At 43.6% G+C, this 14661-nt stretch overlaps 1 protein-coding gene across 1 annotated transcript in view; it reads right to left on the bottom strand.

The window, feature by feature from the left end:
- Positions 1-14098, bottom strand: part of sema3ab (sema domain, immunoglobulin domain (Ig), short basic domain, secreted, (semaphorin) 3Ab) — a 68982-nt gene extending 54884 nt beyond the window's left edge. The window contains exons 1-2 of the mRNA XM_031565372.2: positions 14003-14098; positions 10652-10713 (exon numbers count right to left, since the gene is read on the bottom strand). The gene's annotated coding sequence lies outside the window, so the exon portion shown is untranslated. The remainder of the gene's footprint in view (positions 1-10651; positions 10714-14002) is intronic.
- Between the last annotated feature and the right edge of the window lie 563 nt (positions 14099-14661).

The raw sequence follows: 14661 nt of genomic DNA, 5'->3' as shown, positions 1-14661 counted from the left end.
TAACTAGCCCCTCTCCTGCTCCTCCCTCCACTTGTTCCTGCTCTCTGGCCATTTGGTATCTGTTCCCCCGGCGGCGGATCCGTTTAAATGTCTTGTGATGCCTTTCTATAGGAGGAGCGGAGCGGCGCGGCGCGGCGTGGGGCTCTCAGCGGCTTTTGTCCGCGGGGAAAAGCTGTGTGAACGGAGAGAGGGGGCCGTCTGAAGAGGGGCACTGTTCGCCCCGCGCCCAGCTCCAAGCAGCCAGGGCTGGCACAGACAAAGAGCTGTCACCCCCGTGACACTCTTTCACAGAATGATAGAATGAGAGAGAGGGAGTGAAGAGAGAGGAAAAGAGAGAGAGAGAGAGAGGTAATGAGACAAATACACAAGCAAACGGACACACAGAGTGTTTTAATCAGTCACAGGAGACAGCGATTGTGTGCAGGCTCCTTTGATGGCTTCATTTTGTTGCAGGAGAATGAGCCAAAAGAACTCCAAACTGTCACAACAGAGCATGCCTGTTATTAGTCCATCTTGAGAGCCTGCACAATGTTCCATTGTTCAAATCAAAAACTTGATCAAATGCGAAAATAAACACCTAACCCTGACACAAGGGGGGGAAACAGCTTCAACATCTGCTGCTACATTCAGCAGGAAAAGTAAGCCTTGAGAGCACGGCGAGTCCGCAACGGCCTAAGACATGAGATGTTCTGCAGTGCTGTTGCATAATGCATTGGAGAGATTCTGTCTTTCTTTTTTTTTATTCCCTTGAGCGCTGATTGTGTTTACCGTGCTTGTTTGCCACAGTCTAATGAATTTCGCTGAGAGAGCTCCGACCTGGGCCAGCGCTAAATGGGTCATGTTCAATGTGTATTGTCTTTGAGGACAAGTTGAAGTTCAGTCTATGAGGGGTTGGTGGCCATATCCGTTCGGGTGTGTGCGCTCATTTGTGCATGCCTGCGTTATGTGTCTGTGTGTGTGTGTGTGTGTGTGTGTGTTTTGTGAGAGGACTTGAAAGTGGATGTTGCTCACGCAATGGGACTCCAGTAGAGTTTCAGAAGTGGAGACACGCAGCATGAAAGCAGACTCTTCAGTCATGAACTTAGTGTGTGCTCTGTCTCTCTGGCTGAGCACATTTCGTGTATGGCTAACTGACTAGCCTACATGATATGGCTAATGTAACTGTTTTCATCTATGCAAGCCATTTTAATTATACGTTAGTTAATCCACCAAAAGCTATTACAAGTGTAGGAATGTCTTGAGAGGAAATTGCCCATAATGGTAATAGCATATGGTGGTTGATGGAATGCAACATTTTATTGGCGATAATTAAACATACAGTTAGAAACAAAATGTACTTTCTGTGTGGTAAACCTCTTCCAGCACTTTGTAGATCATTTTTTTTATATATTGAAGTGATTTAACCAGGATATTAACATGGGTCACATGGTCTATGCTATGAAAGAATTCCTTCACATAGAAGCATATTGAGACCGCCCTCGGTGGATTGAGTACATATGTTGGCAGAGGCTTCCTTTGAATCGCAGACTAGTCATCAGAGTAAGGACTTTTCAAAAGAAAGATCATCTAAAACTGAAGGTGCTTACGACTTGGATGCCAGTAAGGCAGGGGAATGAAAACGGTTTTCCCCTTTATCACTCTGGAGATGGGCTCCAAAAGCTCATGATTGCTCATCAAACGAGGCTGAAGAGTGTCTGATTGATTTCTAGCTTAAGTTAAGGCTGGAGTGGGAACTGGAAGCACAGGGATGATTTCAAACTCGATGCAATGCCAGCAGGAGTTGGAACACGTTTTAAAACACTGTGTTGCCAGTGTGTGTTGTCCCAGATAAGAGAAACGAAAAGTGAAACGATTTCATTAAGCGAGGAAGAAGTTGTAATGAGTTTATCTCAAGAGTAGGTGATTCATATCTTAATTAATTTTGCATTCATTACTGTTATCTTAATTAGCACTCCCTGCGCTTTTACAAGTTGATACTGCGCCATATGCCCAGAAGAATAGCCAATTTGCTGAAATGGGATTGAGTCTTTTGTTTTAAGTTGGATGGCACACTTTTAAAGTTTGTATGAACATGTATATTTGCTGAACAGGAGTAACACGGTAGAAACTTTCAAAGATTTAAAGAGACATTAAAGTAGACTTTAAGTTCACTGTGGCGGTTACCTCAAGCATCCAGTAACACAACATTCCTCTCAGAAAATGTCTCTTTAGGACACAGATAGATGGATTGATTAATTAACTCCTGAGTGTGTGTTCAAATAAGTCACTCTACTGGCAAGCAGGAAACAGGACCCACATTACGCAGTCAACAGCCACTTAGAGACAAACTTGTCACATCAGTGTTACAGTTTTAAAACAAAAACACAAACACATCAATCACACGATCAATCATTCAATCAATCAATCAGTGCCAGCTTTTATCGCCACCCTTCAAAGCCGTTAGTGTGACGCTCAGGGGGTGAACACAATGGTTAAGTAGCTGCCTATGCTGAAAGGGGCAAGCCATGTTCCTTGGTATGCCCTTGAGAAAGCCAGGTGATGACACGGTCGTCACGCCACACGGAGATCCCCCCCCCCAATTACAGTTCAGGATCAGCGAGTGAGGGCAGGGGGGCAGGAGGTGGACATCATTCAGAGTGGTATGGGGCGGGGGCACCTCCACAGCCATAGTTCCATTTCTTGCTCCCCCATCCTACCTTCCACCCAGGCACTGACCTGGGCATTGGGGAGCACTCACCCCGAGCCTGACCCTCCCCTCACCGGATGCGGGAGCTCTGGCGGTGGGCTCCCCTCCCTGCCCCAGAACCTGCTGCCTCTCTCCACGCTAGGCTGCACCCAGTCAAAAAAGAGAAACACGATACTCCACCACAGTTTGCAAACAAAGCAACGCCCAACACTGGGTCCACCTGAGGGGTCACATTGCTCAAATAGAACCATGCTGTGTCTATGGGTGTGTGTGTGTGTGTGTGTGTGTGTTCACGTATGTGTTCCTTTCATTGTATGTGTGTGTGTGAGGGGTGGTGTGTGTGCGGGGGGGGGAGGGGAGGTGGTGAGGGGTGTGGGGGCGTAGTTTCCTGAGTGTGTTTTATATTATAGAAGGATAAAACAATGTCAGGGCACATAAAGACCTGATTCCGAGATTTAGAGAGCGGGGTTATGTGGATGAGAGGGGGTAAATGGGGAAAGCATGAAGTGATTTTTTTTTTGTTCTTAAAATGAAGGCCTGGAGACTGAAGCACCAAGCATGCAGTGAAAAAGGATAACAAAAACCTTCTCTTTATCACTTAGTTCTCCCTCTCTTAAGCAGGACCAGGCTCTCTCATTGAAATGAAAGCCAGATAACCCTTTGATGGTTTTGTCAGGGATTAGGGTCCTGGATGACCGCATGAGTGAGTGTTTTCTCAAACACAGACTCACACTGTCGTGATAAGGAAGAGCAGCAGGCAAGAACGGTGAGCAGGAATGTTAAAAGGATGTCATTTCTTCAGCCAGTTTGGCAAGCTGGAGAAATGCAACACAAAATACTTTGAGATGGCGAGATAAGTAGAGTGTCATTCTTGCGATGACCCCGCAGATAAAATTACACCCCTCGGGGTCAGTAATGGTGACAAGTGTATGACAGGTGTATATGCGCATCCATTATAATCCATCACTCTGACTGGCCATTGAAAATGTGTTGGTAATGTTGACGAAGAGCAACATTTTCTCTATGCAAATAATATAGCTGTCATACCAATATTAACTTCTCATACCACAGCTTAGTTGAATGTCCTACTGTGACACATTGTTTTAAACATCAATTTAACTTTGATATTTGCACACCCATTAAGTAGTTCCACTTTTCTGACCATAGTGCACTCACATATCAATTTACCAAGTTCGTTGTGAAGTTTAAATTAACTGTCGCAATGTGACAGAGTTGCAAATTAGCGGACTGACGGAAGTACAGAGAGTGGCAACATGTTCCACACATTTGACATAGCTTTTAGTTACACTACATTTGGGCTAAGGACCACAGTGATTTCACAAAGCTAAGGCTCAACAGAATTCTGGGATATGCTACCTTGGCAATGGAACTAATGACTGGACTTTTAGAACTAGTAACGGTGGTTTGTCCTGTCAGTTAAGAAAAGGCTCGATGTGTGGCAGAAACAAACAAACAGTAGTTCCACAAACAAGTCAGTTTTAGCGATCAAAACAAGTGCGGCAACCATGGTAGAAGCGGGATGATGGACTTCACAATGTTTGAGTAGCAGAAATGAATGCACCTGTGACAGTCACTCCGCTTCTCGCCGTGGAGTCCATTATCCCCTATGTTTTTAGTGTGTATAAAAAGCTTGAAAAGGATCAGTAGTCTTCAGGTTATGCATTTGTGCATTTATGTAAATGCCTTTACATAATATAATGAATGTGATTTTTATTTAATATGTTCACAGTAAATATGCATCCTGACCACAGCAATAACAAGACCATCCACCATTTTCTCTGCCAGTATAGAGATAACATTCCCTTGTATCACCCCCTTCTGCTTTATTGAGTATCAAACGCACTATTTTGCCAGCAAAACGGGCGGAGCGCAAACCCAAACTCGTTCTGATGAAGCCTTTGCTGTCTTCACATGGCCTGTGTATGTAAGACGAACGAGAGGCAGTTCGAAATCTGATCCACATGGCCTGATATGTATCAGAAAAATGCATTTCACAAACAGAACTAACTGAGTTAGCCACATGCCCTGAGGCTTGCGATCGATACTGGAGAAAAGATATGCCCTGAGTGATGCCCTTGTCAGCCCAACGCCTCAGCGCCCAGTTTATCTCATGACCTCCGACCTCGCACTGACCTCTCCCAGATGACATCAACACCTCTGAGGAATCTCAAGGAAGTCGCAATGGTGTTGGGGTCAGTCAGAACCCATGTGGCAGTATTTCCCCCAGTTTAGAAATGTATCCACAGAATGTGGCGTGGGCCAAACATCAAAGGTCTGCAGCATTCTGCAGCACGCTGTGTGTTGGCAAACATTCAGAGCTTTGTAAGGAAAATGGGTTTCTAATAGGTCTTGGCTATTTTCAGAGCACTACAACTGACCGGGTTGTTCAGCTGTCCAATGGCGATTCAAAGTGGCTCAGTTTCCCCTGACAGAAACCATGACAACCCATTTAACTTCTGTTTAGCCACACAGTTTGACAGGCCTCGCTAGTGCAAAACTAGCAACACATTTGCCATGAGCATTCAGCTTTCAATTACGCCTCTCAGCAATTGCACTCACACCGTTTTCACAGAAGTGGAAGCAATTACCTAAAATAGCATAAGTGACTCCATGCATACCACCTACATAATTTATATTAATAAAGAGCGAAAATGTACACATTTCCTCCGCTTGCAAATCAGGCCCACAACATTTCAGCGGCAAGCTGTAGAAGAAATACCCATGTTCATGCTCAAAGACGTGGAAATTTACAGTGTCTGACTAAATGAGGGAGATACGTGAATGTGTTAGTGCCAGCGGAATTAGATGGTAAACAAGTTGCAGATGTAGGGATGTTTATAGAGATGTCATGAGGCCTTTCCGTGGGAGCACAACATGACACTTCTTGGACAAGGCAGCACAAGGCAAACTGAACATTGTGACGCAGCCTGCAGGGCTGGCCGTGGATCAAAAGACAGTGTTCAGGCTGAGATTTGATCAGAGCCATTTCCAGTTGGCTTCTCATCGGAGAAAGCGTGATGGTCGTTTAAACAGAGGTGAGCACTGCTTATCCATTTATGAGTGTGCATGTGTGCCTGTATGCCTGTATTTGTGCGAGATGGAGACAAAGGCATGGAGAAGAGAAAAAATGTTCAAGCAATCATGTTCTGACTAGATCTAGATCTCGGTCTTTTGTAAGAATGATTATGACATATCCGACAGATGAAACCTATCTGCAAACTCTTCACTCTAGTATTTCTTAAAAGCAGAGGTGGTTAGTAAAGGTTTACATTTACTCCATTACATATACTTAAGTATCCTTTTCCAATAAATTGTACTTATGAGTAGTTTTAATGCCGAATACTTTACATTTACAATAAAAAAAATGTATACTCTGTTGCATTAGGCTTCACACGTCTCGCTACTTTTATATTACTTCAATTCAATTCAATTCACTTTAATTTATATAGCACCAAAACAATAAGATTGTCTCAAGGTGCTTATTAAAGAGGACCTATTATGCTTTTCCATTTTCTTCCTGTTCCGTTAGTGTGTTATATAGCTGATTGTGCATGTAAACGGCCTGCAAAGTTACAAAGCCCAGAGTACAGGACAGAGAGAGTAACTGGGAGAGTAACCGACAGAAGCCACTTTTCTCAGCTGCCTGAAACGCCTCGTTGGAATTCCAGCCCTTTTTCTTATGACGCAATCTCGTAACACAATCCTTATTGTGCTTAACTGACCAATCAGAGCAAACTGGGGGGGGGGGGGGGGCTTAAAGACGAAGGAGCTCTAACAGAGCATTTCAGACAGAGGGTGAATAGAGATGGTCAGTGTGAGAAAAATTATGTCTTTTTGGAACACAGAAGCAGGTAAATATATTCTATTAGATGCCAAAAATAAAATTTTGAACATTCAAAATGAATCCTTGAATGGTTTTTATCCACCTGTGCTCAGCCTGTAGCTTACGACGTCAACTGCTTTGGCTACATAGAAATGTAGATGCCACATTGGCCTCTGGTTCGTACATCAGTGGTGTAGTTATGCTGAACCAGGACATTTGAAAGCGGAAATCTATGTGAGTCAATCACAAAACTTTAGTCTCTGAGTGGAAATCGCTGGAAAAATGGGCTGCATGACAGTGTGCAAATAATGGCACTTTCCAGGGAATTACCTTTATCACGTAAAGCTGTGCAATTTTTATTTTTTTGGCTATTGTATTTGGTAGCTTAATAACATTAACAACTGTTGCTGTTACTGTAAAGCATTAAAGTTACCCATAGTCCACTGACCACAAGGCAACTATAAGATGACATTAGAATTATTTTATTAACGTTACTCATTAAACCACTTTCTCTGTAGGGCTTATAGTATTGTGGTATGCTACATATAAATATATAACATATAAATGATTGGATAACTTTAGATTACGTGATGTTAATGTATTGAAAGTGTTTGCTCATTCGTCATTCTTCTGCTGAGTGACTTTAGGAGAGGCTATACATTGATGATAGTACTACAATTTATTCATTTATTTTTGGTGGAATGTGATTTAGTTGTGTTTATTCGACAAGCATTTTTAAAATGATATATTTTGGGCATAACCCCACATTTGAATATAATACATATTTTATGTGTAATACATATAATCATATGAAATGACTCACTACTTAGACATTTTACATGTTTACCCTTACTCAAGTCATTACTATGATGGGTACTTTTACTTCTACATGAATCATTATTAAGTACCCTTGTATCTATTTTAAAGAAGTTTCCGCAGCATATTGTTAAGTCACCAATGGTGACTCTCTACATATACCTTTTCTTGGCCTTGAGTAGGCCTGGCGTAGCTTTTATACACGTTTAGAGTAGAACAGTGGACATACACTGAAATAGTGTCAGGCCATTTGGAGTCAAGGCAGGAGTAGGGAGTAGACCTCAAGCCCTCTAAACATTAGAAAAGTACAAAGAGGAAGAATACTCTTAAATTATGCATAAACAGAGCAAAAAATAATACTTTGACATTCTGAATAGTAATAAGGAACAAATGTGTTTTGATCTTTTTTTTTAACGTGTACAGAGCAAAACGAAAATATTTCCTGGTAGTGTGCTTGGTACTGGACACCCCGTTGTGAATCCACAAACTTTTCAACTTGACCCTGTGAAATAAATCCAGATCTAGCTATTAAATCCCTTCACTTTTCCTCCCCCAATTTGTTCCTTTGCTGGTTTTTTTTTTTATCACCTTATGATTTCACAGAAATCGTGGCAATAGAAGCTATGGATCTATAAAAGTGCTACAAATGAATCGGCAGCCAAAATAGGAAACAGACCTCATGATGAATGCCATGTATTGTAGCCCTAGCAGTGAACGTACCCGCAAGAGACACGCAGAGAAAGAGTGTGTGAGAGAAAGAGAAAGAGAGAGAGAGAAAGAAAGCGTGGGCCCCTTTTCTACAGAGTGATTGTGTTTTATGGGGGAGCGGAGAGGCTGGAGCCTGTGCTAGCGCTCGCGGTTCCACACCTCCACAGCACATGCTTGCGGTGGACTCTGCTCAGTGAAAGGTGTAGCATTGCATCATAAAGGACTCCGTGGAGACGCACAGGCCGAAGCCACCACTCCCGGTCAACGCACGGGGCTTAAATCACGGTTTGAGAGGTGTGTTAATAGTGACCGGGACACGGATGTGAGTGTGCCAAAGACGGCGTAGCCCTTCAGCCACACTCGCGCTGTGACGGTTCTCTTTCAGGGGGCAAAATGAAAATAAATTCAATGGAACCAAAATCAGCACGCTCAAATTCCTCATGCCACCTTGTGTAATATAATCCCAGAGACAAGCTGCAATAACAGAATTCACCATTTGTTTTATTGACGCTCCTAACGAATGTGTGTTTTGAGGACGGGGGGAAAGTGCGGTTGGCTCTCCAGAAACCTGGCCGTTCCACTCCATATAGCTTTTATAAAGGCCCTCAAGTATTTGAAGTCAAGAACTGGTAAATCCACCGGAGTAATGACGACCTTTCTTCTTCCCCATTCATAATGACAGCGGGTGAAACGCAATACTGCTGCTCTGATGGAAAGAGAGGAAGGGAAATTTGTCAGCATTATTGTAATGGCAGCCAGGGTCAGCACGCAGGGGTTTGGAGTCAGAGCGTTGAGCAAGTCTTTTTCTACCTCTGCTAATTAATGGGAAAAACACACTGGGAGGGCCGAATTACAGGAGCGGAAAGGATACTGCAAAATGTGACACAAACATGGAAACATGCACACACACACACACACACACACACACACACACACACACACACACACACACACACACACACACACACACACACACACACACACACACACACACACACACACACACACCTCACACTCACACTCACACTCACACTCACACTCACACACAGCTGAAAACACAGACAGTTATCCCCTGCAAATGTGTACAATTATCAACCGCATGTTTATGGAAAAAGATGACCATCTCGCAAAACAGATAAAGACGGTCTCCATGCTTAAGAAAGAGAAAGGCAGACAGAGACGTACAGGCAATGAGAGTGATAGAGGGAGGGGGCCGAGGGAAATGAACAGCTGGATGATATCTATTTCTCTGGTAATGGGCAGACAGAGGTATAGACACACATGGCTGACTGTCTTCAGTTCCAGTTCCAGTCTCGCACTCTCTCTCTCTCTCTCTCTCTCTCTCTCTCTCTCTCTCTCTCTCTCTCTCTCTCTCTCTCTCTGTGTCTCTCTCTCTCTCTCTGTGTCTCTCTCTCTCTCCCTCCCTCTCTCTCTCTCTCTCTCTCTCTCTGTCTCTCTCTCTCTCTCTCTCCCTCCCTCTCTCTCTCTCGCTCTCTCGTACTCTCGCACTCTCTCTCTCTCTCTCTCTCTCACCAGAGCAGATCCTAGTCTCCTCTCCGTGTCAGCCAACATGAGGCTCCTTTTAGGTAATCACCTCCGAGAGTCAAACAGTAATTAAAAATGTTCACCGAGCGCACAGCACGAACATCCCGCACCAAGGCATCTGCTCGAGGAACGCTGTCGACTTAGCTTCACTTCACGCCGAGCAGCCATTTGGAAAACACAAGCGTGCACGGGGGTGCCATTTGAGAGGCGATACACACTGATTGATTGGTACAATCAGAGCAGCTGTTGAAAGTTAGTTTGGAGGCAGCCGGGGTATTTCATTAGCGAGGATAGAATGGCCCCGCTCGCAAATCTCGGAGACACCAGGGCCTCGCCGTCTAATTTGGCGGCTCACGGGGAGAATAGTGAGAATAGCGACCACTGGACGAGTATCAACTGTTACTAATCTAATTAAGTTAGTAATCATTAGACCAGTTCGACAGACAGTCGTGCAGACAGTTCTCTGGCATAAAAGGAAGCAAATCAAATATAAAATAAGGCCTTCTCATCTATGCCAACATGTCTCTAGCCTAAACATCCTGTGGTACTCTGACTGGCTCCGAACTGAATAGCTCTTTCAATGTTCTGTTTATCAGAAAAAAAAGCACTTCAAAATGTACATTGACTGAGATCCTACAGATAACACTAATGTAAATTATTATAAAGCCTTTAAATCTGTCTATAAATAGGAAACTTAATTAAAAAAAAATACCAGTCAAAACAAATTTTGTTAAATATTAAAATGCCTATTATGTAAACAAAGTAATCTGCATAATGCATGTTATGTGTCTTTGGCATGGACAGTATGTGATTGCTTGTCAAAGAAAGGTTCATGTCTTGGCTCATTTTGCGGATCTGCTATCACAACCACAATGTAACTAAATAATTACTGCGCCCAAACAACAAGATCCAGCCTGGCCAGGCACCACAATCAAGGCTGGATGGAAGCCACCAGAAAAAAGGCATAACCATAAAAACCAACATATAACTTCTCCCATATGACAAAACCACCCTATAGTGACTTAGTAGGAAGACAAGGGGTGTTCACTTACTTTGGGGAGCGTGGGTGAGCCGTGGTTCCTGGTTCACGGGCGTGCGGTTTTTCTCCCAGGCGCTGCAAGACGAGAACAATGGACATAAGCGCTGCGTGCTGAAGGAGAGCCGAGCCGAGTTTTGCCGTGCCGAGCTGAGCTGAGCGCCCCTCCACATGCCACACACATCATGCCTCACATTCTGCTGCGGATTTATCGGGGTGCCTCGATGGCAGCTCCTCGCATTGTGACAAACACACATGCGCAAGCACACACACACACACGCGTGCGCGCCTCAACATGGAAAACACATGGGCACCCAGGATGTTCCATCCTAAACCTACAAACACACACACACACACACACACACCCATACACACACACAAAGACACACTCACACACGCAAAGACACACTCACACACACAAAGACAGGGTGGGAGTGAGTGAGTACTCTCTGGGTAACGGCTCTAAATTAGGAGGCAGAGTAGCCCCCCAGGAGGATTTGATGACTGGGCAACACCTGTGAACTACAGCACTATGTCATATCACACTGTCACCTGCCTGTCCACTGAGACTCACTGTACACCTCCACTCATCTCGGAGAGACAGGGAGAAAAGGCACTGTACAGTAGGGAAGTGTGTTGGTGTAATCCACTGAGAGAAAATGAGAGAGAGGGGGGGATAGGTGTTGATGTCCCTGACTGCATCTCTGTGTGTACACTGGTGTGCTTGGATAAGACATTCACGTTGCGATCTCGTAGAAAGAGATGTGAATTGGTCCCTGTGGAGGGAAGGTGATAACAAACAATACACTGTGAAGCTCATCTCATTCACACGGAAACATATATCTACCCAAGACGAGGACACATTCTGTTTCAGACAGAGTGAAGCAGAACACTGGGGAGAGATAGACAGATTGATAGATAGATAGAGATAGAGAGAGAGAGAGAGAGAGAGAGAGAGAGAGAGAGAGAGAGAGCGAGAGAGAGAGGAGCAAGGGAGGGATATGGAAAGAGAAATTAATGTTTTGTGGTATTTCATGGCTCCTGTAAGACCAAATTCTATCATGGCGGTAGACCTGCTTTCAGCGGGTTTGGAATATAACCCACAAAGAATGGTGGGAAAGTTAACCCCCCACCATAACTCTTTAACCAGCACATCCAGTCGAAGAACACACAATGCGTGCATTAAGCAAACACACACACACACACACACACACACACACACACACACACACAGACATGCCCATATGGTGTATGTAGCCAGGCACCATTGTAACCATTGTGGCATGGCTGTGAAACAGTCACTTCAAGAACTATTTCCCCCCTTGCTTTATGAAAGTGCATACACATATACACAAACCAGATGTACATGTGGACCACACTGTTTGGGAAAGACACATCAACAGAGAGAGAGAGAGAGAGAGAGAGGGAGGAAGTGTGTGTGTGTCTGTGAGGAGGGGGCAGGGGATAGAGAGAGACAGAAGGGGAGAAAGACAGAGAGTATGTGAGAGAAAGAGAGATTTCCCAGACTCTTCCTGCAGGTGACCACACGTCCTCTCCTCTCAGACTTGAAGAGGTGTGGCTGATTTGGAGAATTTGAATGAAACCAAAACTCCTTGTGCATGGGAATGCATGAGAGGGCCTGTGTGTGTGTGTGTGTGTGTGTGTGTGTGTGTGTGTGTGTGTGTGTGTGTGTGTGTGTGTGTGTGTGTGTGTGTGTGTGTGTGTGTGTGTGTGCATATGTGTGCATTTTCGAGCAAAACTATTAAGTGTGACATCACTTGACCCTCTTGATGACATGCGCAGGGAACCCTCACGTTCATGCTGTCCAGGTTGACACTGGTAACACACACGAGCCACTGGCTCGCGCACTAATTACAGAGCACCAATTCACCACATAAACAGTAAGGGAAAGAATCCCAATGAGATTGTAATTAGTGCATGTCATTCAGCGTACTGCCCAGCTTGGCAAACATCAATATATGACAGACTTCACGTCACCATTATCAGGCTATTTCCATATCTTTCCAATTAGGGAGCGGCGCTGCTATGAAACACTTGGACTCTTTCACCGATGGGCGATCCCCAGAGAGAAACCAGTTCCCCCCCCCCCCCCACAAAAGGTCTGCATTGCCTGAACAGGTACGAATGTGAAGCAGATGTCGAAGCCCTGTCTTCTCATCATAGTACAGTATACCTCATGTGCTCATACACGCAAAATAATACTGAAATAAGGGCAATGTAAGGCTTTAATTCTTCCAAAATGACTCACAGAATGAGTAAGAGAGCAGGTCATGAATGACTCCTCTGGAACAAGCCACTTCTTTGTGCTCTGCCCACTTTACTGATGATCTACTCTCTCTGAGTTATGGATAGACCACCAAGACTCCCCAGCCACAGTCCACTACCCTAGACTGACTCCCAGGAGCATCCCAAGAGGTGCGATTTTCTGCCAGTGGGTCTTTTTGAGAGGAAATGTTGACATTGCCATATTTCATCACGACATGATTTGGCCAGTGAACAGATCAAAGATACAGTCTGCCATTCTAGACGAGACACTTTTTTTTATATCATATTCAGCGAATTGCTCTTCACCGTCCTTTAGCTCTTTTTTTTTTTTTTTTTATTATTACAAAAAACTCCAGTGTTCATACACAGTCCAGGCACTGTAAATGGGAAACAAACATAGTGGCTCTGAGCAAGCCATAAAGAATCCCAGGCAATCAACACGTTACTTCAGGAGCACAACAATAAACTGAGCTGACCGAGCTTACAACAATAAACCAGGCAGCCTAGGTAATGTTTCTTACAAGTTTCCCAATTAGATTCCAAGTGTGCCTATTCTTTCCACAGTGGAGATTCTCAAAGATAATAACTTAACATAATAAGTTGGTAATTAGATGAGTTGCGCATTGTGTTAGCTGATGTGTTTTATGTTGGTAGCCTAATGTATGCATTTACTGAAATATTAAGAAAGCACTAGCTAGCTACAATTAGCGAAGCATTGACACTTATTATTATTCAGCCTCATGAGCTAACTGACTAACAATTTGAGGTGAGACATTATCAACTAACTGAATGCAAATGTAGTTGGATAACATTACCTGACATCTAAACCAGTGTTTCTAAACTGGTGGGTCGCAACCAAAGTTAGCCTATTTCTAATAGGAAAGTGAAACGTTTATCTAATTAGCGATAGTGTAGTTCTATTGCTGGGTAACGTATTTTCTTGTAATCTGTGGTTAGCATGTGACTGAGATTAGCTATGCTATGTTATAAGCAGTTTTGTGTATGGTAAATAAATCAATATGTACTTTTGTATAAGTAGTGTAGGAATATGTTTGTATAAGATGAACAAGGATGAACTTACAAAATACTAATTGATAATGTAAGACGGGGTTCCAGCTGACCGTTGGGTTTTGAAATAGAAGGGAGAGTCCTCGGTGACCCAGGTGAAGAAATTGGGTGTGCTACGGTATAGGCATCACCTTCTGACTCGAGTGGGGTCAGATGGTGAGGTTAAATCTAATTTGCGGTAGCGGTCAACCAAACAGGAGATAGGTGGGAGGTGTTAGATCATCTTTTAAATATCTGGGCACAAGAGCATTTTGTAAGATTCTTCCGGAAATTTAATCTTCTTATTGTGGCCTAAATACTGCAATAAAAAATCAAATCTGTGAGAGCTAACTTGTCTAACTTTTCGAGTTTTTGATTGAGAAAGTTGTTGGGGGTCTACAAGAAAGATACGACAGTAGCTAATTTGATGAAGAGTAGAGGGTGAAGTTTGAATCATTATTGAAGCTCAACAGTGTCAACTGTGCTTCCTTTTAGATAGTTAGCCTAATGGGTTTAGACCAAAACACCTTACGGTTGCTTTAAACAATTAACTTAAAACTGAGCTGTTAGCGTTTTACTGACAATAAGTCAAAATGATGACTTAATCCTGTAGAAGACAACAAAATGTCCTGCTCTCAGAAGTAAAAATGGTACTCTGTTTTTGAAACACAGGGCTAGTTTTATTCAGTTAAA

The sequence above is a fragment of the Clupea harengus genome, chromosome 3 (assembly GCF_900700415.2).
Source record: "Clupea harengus chromosome 3, Ch_v2.0.2, whole genome shotgun sequence".
Taxonomy (NCBI): Eukaryota; Metazoa; Chordata; class Actinopteri; order Clupeiformes; family Clupeidae; genus Clupea; species Clupea harengus.
This window is presented reverse-complemented; position numbering and strand designations above follow the sequence as displayed.